This window comes from Triticum dicoccoides, chromosome 3B, assembly GCF_002162155.2.
Source record: "Triticum dicoccoides isolate Atlit2015 ecotype Zavitan chromosome 3B, WEW_v2.0, whole genome shotgun sequence".
NCBI classification, from domain to species: Eukaryota; Viridiplantae; Streptophyta; class Magnoliopsida; order Poales; family Poaceae; genus Triticum; species Triticum dicoccoides.
Genome location: NC_041385.1, coordinates 703986198 through 703997227, shown reverse-complemented (window position 1 = coordinate 703997227; position 11030 = coordinate 703986198).

Here is an 11030-nt window from a genome sequence, read left to right as displayed (position 1 = left end):
GACAAGCCTACTTTTGGGTTGTGTCTACCTTGTTGGGTAGTTGTCGAGGGGTCGACAACCCTACTTTTGGGTTGGGTCTACCTTGTTGGGTTGTTGTCGAGGGGTCGATAACCCTACTTTTGGGTTGTGTCTACCTTGTTGGGTTGATGTCGAGTGGTCGACAAGCCTACTTTTGGGTTGTGTCTACCTGGTTGGGTTCTTGTCAAGGGGTCGATAACCCTACTTTTGGGTTGGGTCTACCTTGTTAGGTTGATGTCGAGTGGTCGACAAGCCTACTTTTGGGTTGGGTCTACAACAGAGGACTCAAATGAAACATAGGTTGACATAATCAAATGAAACATAGGTTGCCATAATCAAATGAAACATAGGTTGACATAGTATCACATCAAACTTCATAGCAACAGAGGACTCAAATAGTACATAGGTTCATATTTCATACCAACCAAATGGAACAGAGGTTCACATGACTCAAATACTACATGGGTTCACACTTCATAGCACCCAACTGGAACACAGGTTCACATAACTCTAATGAAACAAAGGTTTACATGACAGATACATGGGTAGCATTCCCAAAAGTTTGAAACAGGAGGCACACATCAAAGTTCAAATATTTCCACTAGCAGTGAAGTAGCTCTTCAGTCTTGCATATTTCTGAGCTTTCTTCTTTCTACCTGTTCCAGCTGTTGAAACTCCTCCAACTCTTCCACCTCTCATTGATCTCATCTTTGGGCAAAAGCAGAAGTAGATGTAGATGAAGTACCAGCAGATGAACTAGCAGTTGTAGCCCTTGTTGCTGGCCTTGGTGCTGTGAAAGCAGCCCTAGGTGGATCCCTTGGTGCTTCTCCAGTTGGTGCCCTTGGTGCTTCTTCAGGTGGAATATAGACTTCTGCCTTCTGCCTTCTCTCTTCCTGCAGTTTAACAATCAAAGACAAAGACACATTGAAACATGGGTGGGTAATTAAGTTAAAATATTGACAAAGCTGGTGATTTTACCATGCTTCTATTCTTCCTTAACTAGAGGTCAGGCCTCAAAGGTTGTGAACAGTTAGTGAACCTATGGCCCATTAACTTGCAGTTGCCACATTTGATTGTAGCCATCCTAGAAGTATCTTTTGGTTTTGGCACTTCAAACCTGCCATTCTTCCTTTTTTCTTCTTTTCTTCCACTCTGGTCCTCTTTGTGGAAAACAGGAGGATCAATATCAGGTTGCTCTGTCTTGACCCAAGCATCTTCTCCTGGAACTGGATACACTATAGGTTTATATGATTCCAGTTACATTGCTTTCTTGAAGAATGGACTGACAAAATCCTCAGGTTGCATCTTGCCTTTGGAAATAGCACTGCAAGCATGGTTGCATAGACACCCTGACATGTCCCACTTCCCGCATCCACAAGTGTGGTCACAAGGTTGACAGCATATGTCTGTGGGCCACTGGTGACCTGCCACAAGTCTGGACCTGCCCTAATTGCTTTGCAATCTCTAGCATACTTCTTGCTGAGCTCTAGCATCCCTGCATAAGTTGGAGCTATTTCCCATCTGGAATTTTCTGCACCTTCTCCCTTTCCATCAAACCTGACTAGGAACTTGTCCTTGATTCCATTTATCATTGTCACAATTGGTTTGTTTCTAACATCTAGGATATATTTATTGAAAACCTCACTAATGTTGTTAACCATTAGGTCAGTTTTGCCGTTTGTGTCCATTTCATGCCTAGCCCATGTGTGTACTGGAATACCAGATAACCACCTCCAAGCATCCTCACACTCATTCTTCAAATTGGCCATGCCAACATCAAAACCATGTTTTGTGTATGCATAGCTAGCACTGTCCATGCATTTTTCAAATCCTCACCCCTAAAGCCAGCTCTTTGGAAATTTGCATAAATGTGTCTTAAACAAAATCTTTGTGGGCAGTTTGGAAAAACAGTATTGATAGCTTTAAGTAGTCCCTGCTTACACAGTAAACCTACATGTTACTAGCAGACCAAAGCTAAACAGTAAAAGTAAATGTTACTAGCAGAGCAAAGGTACACAATAAATCTAAATGGTACTAGCAGAGCAAAGGTACACAGTAAACAAGAGCAAAGATAGCATACCACTAACCTTCTGCCTATCTGACATGATAGTGTATTTTCCAAACTTGCCCTCTGTTCCTCCTAGAGCATACTTCAGTTGAGTGAGAAACCAGCTCCAGTTAGGTGTGTCCTCCACTCCTACAATTCCAAAGGCAATAGGGTACATGTTGTTGTTGGCATCCCTACCAGTAGCTGCTAGGATTGTGCTCCAGTAGTAAGCTTAATGAAGCAACCATCCAAACCAATGAAAGGCCTACATCCATTTAGAAAACCCTCCCTAGGTGCATTCACACAAAAGAAAAGACCATGTAATCTAGGACCTGGATGTGGGTTTTCATTTGTTCTTTTTGGAGTGACAGTTGTCACAATGCATCTTGAGCCTGGATTGCATAACTTAACAGTTTCAATGTAATTAGACAACCTGTGATATTGTTTCTTGTGGTCTCCCAAAACAATTAGCTTTGCTTTCTTCTTAGCTCTCCATGCCATCATCTTAGGAACTTCAATTCCAAATTTCCTCTTTGCCTTGTCTACCAAAGCTGGCATAGTTGTGTTTGGGTCTGATCTAATAGTCTCTAGGAAATGGTTTCCTAGCCACTTTGAACTCACTTTGCTATGACTATCACTGGTTGGACAAGTATGTTCTGCTCTAAACTTCTTAATACAAAATGTTTTCTCATGCTTGATCTAAGAAGCAACAATGAAAAAAGGGCATCCCTTTTCCTTGTGATCACACCAGGCAATGACCCTGTCCTTGCAGTTCCTGTGATATCTGAAAGACCTTAGTTGCTTGATATGAAAGTTAACAAGAGCATTCCTAAAGTGGTAGACATCTTTGAAACACAGCTTCAAACAAAATCACTGCTCTGGATTGAGTCTGCCTTCATCATACCAAATTCTTTCTTTTTCCTCTCTGCTCTTGCTTTCCATCCTGAGGGAATAATGAAGGACATGGGCTCATTGCCATCATCATCCTCTGAATCCAATAAACCCATATTTGAATCTTCATCATCTGAAGGAAACCAGTCAGGCTGAATTGGCTGATTTGCTGATGAGTGTGAGTTTGATGTTGGCCCTACTCTCTTTGCAATTTTCAGAACAGGCAGCACTTCACTCAAATGTTGTTCTTCATCTTCAGTTGCATCTTCTTCAGTCTGGTCTTCCTCATCATAAATGTCATCTGGTTCAGTGTCACCCTCACAGTGCAGTGCTGCTGTCTTCTTCTTACCTCAATCACCTCCATCTTCAGAAGAGCTATCATCTGTACTTTCTATAACAGGTACATACTCTACACTATGTTCAGTTTCTGAACCCAGTTCCATGTCTGAATAATTGCCACTTCATCTTTCTGAATGTTATAGTTTTCTAGCTGGGGAGGTGGCATTGTTTTGATAGGCTCATAGTTTACACTCTGCTGTGTGCCCATCAGTAACTCATCTGGGACTGACAAACTACAACCAATGTGATCAACAAATTCCTTATGTGCCACACCTTCTTCATTGACTGCAAATAGTACAGGAGGAACAATATTGTATTCTTCATCTTCATCAAACATATTTGTTGGTACTGCTGTTGCTGGTGGTACTGCAGGTGCTGGCACAATTGTTTGCTGCCTCTTGCCCTTAATAACTGACAATCTAATTGACTTGTTGTCCTCATATTCCCTCAGCATTTCATCCACCTTAATCTGATTGTCTAGAGGTTTAAAACCATCCAATCCTATGCCTTCAATACTGAGATAATACATATAGTCTGATTCACTGTAGCCATTCTCAATCAGCAAGGCCATAAGATAGAAATGTCTTACGTTTTTCCTATACATCTTAGTCTTCAGATATTTGGACCCTTGAAAATCAATGTGAACATCCCACTGTTCATACCTCAACCTAATACAATACCAAAATGAAGTAAATGTAAATATAAGCTATCTTCTTCTAGATATCTTGTTCAACTAAAGATGTTGAATCAAAACCTAATAGGCAGACAAATGAAACCCTAAATCAACCTAACAGGCTAGCAAGTAAATCACAAAATAAATCAACCTAATACGCCACTAAGTAATTGAAATGACAGAGAGAGAGGTCACATAGAGGTCGTACTCGTCGCTGGTGTTACTACGGCGGCCGACTGGTGAATCAGCCTGCGCCCGCGCAGCCGATTGCGCAAACTCCTTCTGCGCACGGCAGGGAGATGGTGGCTCTTCCCCCTCGGATTGGGCTTCGGCGCCTTCTTCATCCATGGATCTGGATCCACCCGTTGCAGCGGGCGCCACCACAGCGGCCGCCGTCGGGTCCGACCAGGCCGTGCGCGCGCGGCACAACAACGACGGGCCGCCGCCAGCAGCTGACGAGGGCGACACGCAGTCCGAGCCAAGAACGTCGCCACCACCGTGGTTGCCACCACCGTCCACCTCGCCGGTGTTTGGGGCAGACACCATTGTCGCACGCAGAGGGGAAAGGGGGGGATTGAGAGCGAGAGGGACAATGAAGATGCCGAGCCAACACACTTGACGAGCGGGGGAAACGACCGTCTGGCCTGCGCCGTTAGCCCTGGCCATGTGGTCCCGACAGGCGGGCCAGGCATGTCAGATTCCAACTTAGCCGCGGGTCACAGCGCGTTTAGTGCTATGTGTTATTCACTTGCCACAGAAGTGATGGTCTTTCGTTATTTTCGCTGAAGTCGGTAGTTTTGGAGTACCCTAACCACAAATCTGGTGCATGAAAAGTACTGTACTAAAAAATAGATAGGACATAACTCAATTTCATAGATTTTTGACTGGCCTTGAAATTCTTGATGACAAAATAAGCACAAGGATATTCTTGGCTCCTCCTGCGTAACAGAAGAATTTTATCATAGCAGATTATAGTTGTGCCATGTGTGACTCCCTTTCTCTAGAAACAAGAGACCATCTCTCCTTCAAGGGTATGTGATCTCAGGCACAAAATTCCCGTGTCCATTTTCCTTTGCTTGCTGGGACTACATTTGTCCTGGCTAGACTTATCATCCATCCAGCATTCACATTAGTAACTTAATTCTTCAAGAGTATGTGATCTCAGGCGCAAAATTGCCATGCTCTTCTTCATGGAGATTGTGATGCTTGTCTCTTGGGCAATCTAGACCACCAGGAATGACTACATCTTGAAGGGTATGCACTGTAATCTCTACATACGCTGGAGAAAATTGAAAGGGGGAGATTAAATGGCTTATCCATTGAGCTAAAATGAAGGCTTATTCTTTTGCGAGTACGCAAAAGTTATGCGTATCATCTGATTGATAGGAGAAATATGGATCAACAAGTACAGGAGGCATCACACAAGCATGAACACGAGAGTCGGCATGGCTGTGAATGCCAACGCGCAAAGAACAAGTGGGTGCGTCACTTGTCAGCGCCTCAGAAGGTGGAGAGTGGCCTTTGAAAGAGATAATCATTAACCAATGATTTCGGCGTGACCGAGGTTATTTGCAAAAGGTCCTATACAATGGTCACGCGCGCGCTATGGGTCAACCCAGCTATACCATGCGTGCTCACCTGGTTCGATCGTTTAACTGGTTGACCATTGACCAATCGACCATTGATCAACCGTTGACTTTTAGAAATAATTCAAAAAATTTAAAAATGTTCGTGAGTTTGAAAAAAGTTCATGAATTTGATAAAGTTCGCGGCGTAAAAAAATGTTCAAAAATTTGAAAAATATTTATGAATTTTTAAAAAGTTTACAAACTCAAAAAAATGTTTGTGGACTTTTAAAAAGTTCACAAACTCAAAACAAATGTTTGTGGATTTTTAAAAATTTCACAAACTCAAAAAACAAATGTTTGTGGATTTTAAAAAAGTTCACAAACTCAAAAAAAATGTTTGTGGATTTGTAAAAAGTTCACAAACACAAAAAATGTTTGTGGATTTTTAAAAAGTTCACAAACTCAAAAAAACCATGAATTTGAAAAATGTTCATGAAATCAGAATTTCGTGTATTTGAAAAGAGTTTGCGGCTTCAAAAAATATTTCTGAAAAACTGAAAAAGTTCACAATCTCAGAAAAAATTGCGCATTTGAAAAAAGACCGTGGCTTTAAACAAATACAAAAACCAATCACAATCAACAATCTATTGAATTGTTTAAAGAACTACCACCTGATGAAAAAAACGGGTGGAAGCTTCCCAAAACCGGCCTAAGCTTAACGGCAGGAATCGGGGTCGTTCGCCTCTGTGTTCCTAAAGCCCGGGAATCGAAAAGAAAATCGAAGGTCGGTTAAGCCACGAGACAACTTGTTTTCCTTTGCAGAATCTTCTTCCAAGTCGGCATGCCGAAACCCAAAACTAAAGACCTACGTTCCCCTTCACGCGCGGCGTCTCCCACACACTGACGCAGATTTTTTGAGCTTAGGCATCCCGGTCGCGTTATCGTGGGCGTTGGTTCAGAGGCTTGTTCTTGAGATGTGAGATGACTCTGTGCAATTTTGCAGCGTCATTACAGGGCTAGGGTACTGTATACTTTGTTTCTTTCCTCAGCCGATGGAATCCAATCTGATCCCTCTCTCTGTCTTTTCTTTTCTCTCTCCCCTCTCACACATGCGCTCTCTCTCATCGAACACAACAGCTCTTTTGTTTGTCTTTTATCTCACAATCTCTCTCACAGGTGGAAGATAGGCTCTCTCTTCTCCCAAGACTCTCAACACCGCTCTCATGGAGCATGACAGTTCTTTTCTCTCTCTTCTCTCTCACACAACAAGCCGAACAGACTCTCTCTCTCTCTACCCTGCCATTTCTCCTCTTTCTCTCACACACAACTCTCTATCTCAAGAAAAAAAGATATCTCTCTCTCCCCTGCCATTTCTCTTCTCTCTCACACAGAACTCTCTATTTTAAGGGAAAAAAAGCTCTTTCCCCTGCCATTTCTCCTCTCTCTCACACATAGAACTCTCTATCTCAAGAAAACAAAGCTCTCTCTCCTCACCTTTCTCGTCTCTCTCCCTCGCAACATCTCTCTCACATATGGGATGCCGTGAGTTTTATGCCCAGAGTACCTCAGTTCGTATTGCCATATAATATAGCATGTGTCCTTGTCTTTTTGTGTTTGGGCAGGCAGCTCACGAGAAGAACAGTGAGCTACGAGTTCCTGTAGCCCCTGGTGTCTCCCGTAGATAGATCACAAGCATAGCCTGTTAAACGGGTTGGGATATGGCCCATCAGCTTTGTGAAATGCTTTTGACCACATGACGACAATCGTGATTCAAATGAAACCAGCGGCTAGGATAGAGGCGCCCCGATGCGTAAGCTCTCACAGACGTTTTCGTCCCACACACCTCGACCGGCCATGGCCGGCGGTGACCGCATCTCTGACCTCCCTGACGACCTGCTGCACCGCATCCTCTACTTCGCGCCTGTCAAGGAGGCCGCGTCCACCAGCGCGCTCGCGCGCCGGTGGCGCTCGCTGTGGCTCTCCTCGGGCGCCGTCAACCTCGACACGCGCTCCTACCACGTCCCCGACGATAATTTGTACGGCAAGCGAGCCACCTTCGTGCGCGACGCCCACGCGGCTCTCGATGCCCGCGACCGCCATTGCCCCCTCAGGAAGCTCACCTTCCACGTGGAAGGCCACGGATGGGACACCATCCAGGTATTCCTGTGCATCAGCGACGACGGCTTGAAGGACGACATCGTGGGCTTCGTGCTCTCGCACCGGGCGGCCCGTTCCGTCGAGGAGCTCTGCGTCGACGCTTACGTCGGTCGCCACCCGTACGAAGATCGGTGCGAGAGCGGATATTACGACCTCAGCCTCGCATCCCTGCCGTCCATGAATCTCCGCCGGCTGCGCATCTCCAGCTGCGCAAGCCTCAAGGTGCTTCCGGCCAGCGCCCCCGTCGCGTTCCCGCGGCTGGAGGAGCTGCGGCTGCACTTTTGCACCGACGTGCCGCTCCAGGATCTCCAGATCGTCGTCGACTCCGCCCCTCACCTCGCCGTCCTGGAGCTCCACTCCGTGTGCCTCTCGTCATCCGAGAACGATGTTCCTGGTGATGCAGCCACACACGACGGTTCGCCGCCGCCGGCAAAACTCCGGTGCGCGGCCGTCACGGCCCTCGTGATGTCGGACTGCACCTGGACGAACTGGACCGGCGTAGAGCTGGACGCGCCGATGTTGCGATGCTTCAAATACAATGGGAATTTCCGCGAGCCGTTCGCGCTAAAACCACAAGAAGCCGCAAACCTCACGCGAGTGGACATGGAGTACTTCTCCCCTGACATGTATTACTACATAGAGAACAACACATGCGCCTGCTTCTGGCAATGTGCCGCGAGCTTCAGCAACGCCAGGGTCTTGAAGCTGAAAACCAACCAGCTCGAGCACCTCAGGCACGGGCCGGAGCTGAATAAGATGCCGTTCCGCGACCTCGAACGCCTCGAGCTGGAGGCGCAGTACAAGCCAGGACGGAGCAAGCACACCGGAGTGGCCATCGCGCACCTCCTCCATTGCTGCCCCGTGATTCGTGAACTCCGGCTCAACCTGAGCACGAGCACGGCGTCGGAGATCAAATCCTACGGATACGATGGGTGCTATGAACAAGACGTCCTCGCGGAAAAAGACCAGCTGGATTTCAACAAGTCTGTAAATCACTTCTTGCGCCGCAGATTCAAGAACCCAACAATGTCATGCGAGGTGCCTGATTATATCCATGGCTTGACTGGACAGTCGTTCACCTGCCTGCAGACTAGCCTGAGGTGTGTGAGCTTGCGATTCCGGAGGGACGAGTCCAACCGTTTTGGTGTGCGATTGGCCAAATTCTTGGCGGAGAACGCCCTGGTTCTTGAAGAGATGCATATCGACGACGGCAACTAGAAAATATGGGAGCACATTAATCACGTGGTTGGCAGATCGATTGCTGGTTCTGCCTCAGGCTTTGTAGTCTTGCCCCTTGAAACACGAAAGTGAAAGTCTCTAACTCTCTCGATGTCATATGTAGTCGTTGGGAATATGAGAATTGTTGTGCTCATTGTTCACTCTCGTTAGTCTTTCAGTGATGATGCTTGTCCTGATGCAAGAAACTACTCCCTCCGTCTGAAAATAAGTCTCTCAACTTTATACTAGCTCTAGTATAAATTTGTATTAAGCTCAATACATTTATTTTGGGACGGAGGGAGTATATGGTGTATCAGAAACATTGTTGATTCACAGATCCAGAGTTCTAGACTCTTATGACATTTTGACTACCCATTGTGCTTGGTGAATTCTTGCCAACTTTCCCCCTCTGAATAATGTTTCTTTTTTTAGCTTGGCTTGATTGTTCAGTAATTTTAACACGGTCAGAGCGGCAACATATCATGGTAAAGACAGCTTAAGAACTGCAATGAACCAGCTAGACAAATCAGTCAAACTTCATCAAATTGGACACACTTAATAAAATTTATTAAAAAGAAGTTTACTTCCTACTCTAGTTTATTTTTTAATATGGAAAAACTAACGCCCACACGTGTGGGTGTTTGCACATCGTCCACACGCCCCCATCATCACTCATTTTGCCACGTATGAACAGATGACATCAGCAGAAATCTTTTTGATTTTCGTCTTAAAAATATTTTATCTTCTAATTAAAAAGCAAATTAAAAATCTGTTTTCATCATTAAATCCGTCTCGATGAGATCTTCAAAACTAGACCCCATGTTGATATGTTTCGACGAAATTTTTTTTTTGCCTAGAAGTTGCCATGATGTTTAGACTGTAGTTGCCATGGTGCTTAAACTAAAGTTGCCATGTGGCAATTTTAGTTTGTAGATCATGGCAATTTTAGTTTTCGATGATGGCAATTCCAGTATTTTGATCATGAAAATATTTTTTTGCATGAACCATGGCAATTTTAAGTGCATGTATCATAGCAATTTTAGTTTATGGTGCATGGCAAGTCTAGTTTCTTAATTCTCCGTTTTATAATATGCTAAATTTACTTTTTAATATAGAAGAAAATAGCTGAAACATAACATGGCAACTTTAGTGTAAACATCATGCAAATTCATGTGCAATAGACATGGCAACTTTTAACCAAAAAAAAATTCGTCGAAATATATTGATATGGGGTCTAGTTTCGAAGATCTCGTCGCGAGGGATTTAACGGTGAAAACGGATCTTTAATCGGATTTTTCATTTAAGAGATAAAACATTTTAAAAACTGAAAATTAAAAAAAAAATCCACATGCATGCATGTGGTGGCATGGCGTAGTCTGTATGTTATAGGGCGTGTGGGCGGGTTTGACTCCCATCACAAGTGTGGGCGTTAGCGTTGTCCTTTTAATAACACATGCTTGGCAGTGTTAGATTATGAAGTGTTGAGAATAATCCTACCCAACAGCGTCCTGGCGTCGTGTCGGTGTTTCTGCTAGAACCGGCACCCACGTTTGCTTTGCTGGAACCAGGCAAACATGTGGTGCTTTTGGAACCGGTCAAACATGTGATGCTGCAACCGTCGGTGAATGTGCTATAAAATTTAACGCTCTCACTGGCGATGCCGCAAAATAGGCAGAAACAAAAGTTGGAACTGGCGTTCAAGTTTATTGGAAAACAAAAAACACGGTCGCAGCGATCCCCGGGGGCCTCCCTGTGCAAGCAGGACCACCCTAGGGGACGCTGCAAAATGTTGCAACCGACAGGAACAAAAGTTGGATCCGTGATTTTTATGGGTGGTGTTTTTGTTGCATGGCGTGAGGGATTTTTTTTCTACAACTGACATTTTATTTTTGCTGGAACATGTACCTGCTGATGTGAGATATGACAAAGGGCACGAGGAGCTACAAACCGGCACCCACGCCATCGGCGGAGGCGACGCGCGGCCTTGCCAGCGTGAGCGATGACGCCATGAACGGCAGCCTTTTTGTTTCTTACGGCAAGTTGTGGCGGGGACAGTGCTACAGGGGACCAAATCCAACGGGGAAGAGGGGGGATAAGATGGGGAAAGGAAGAAGATGAA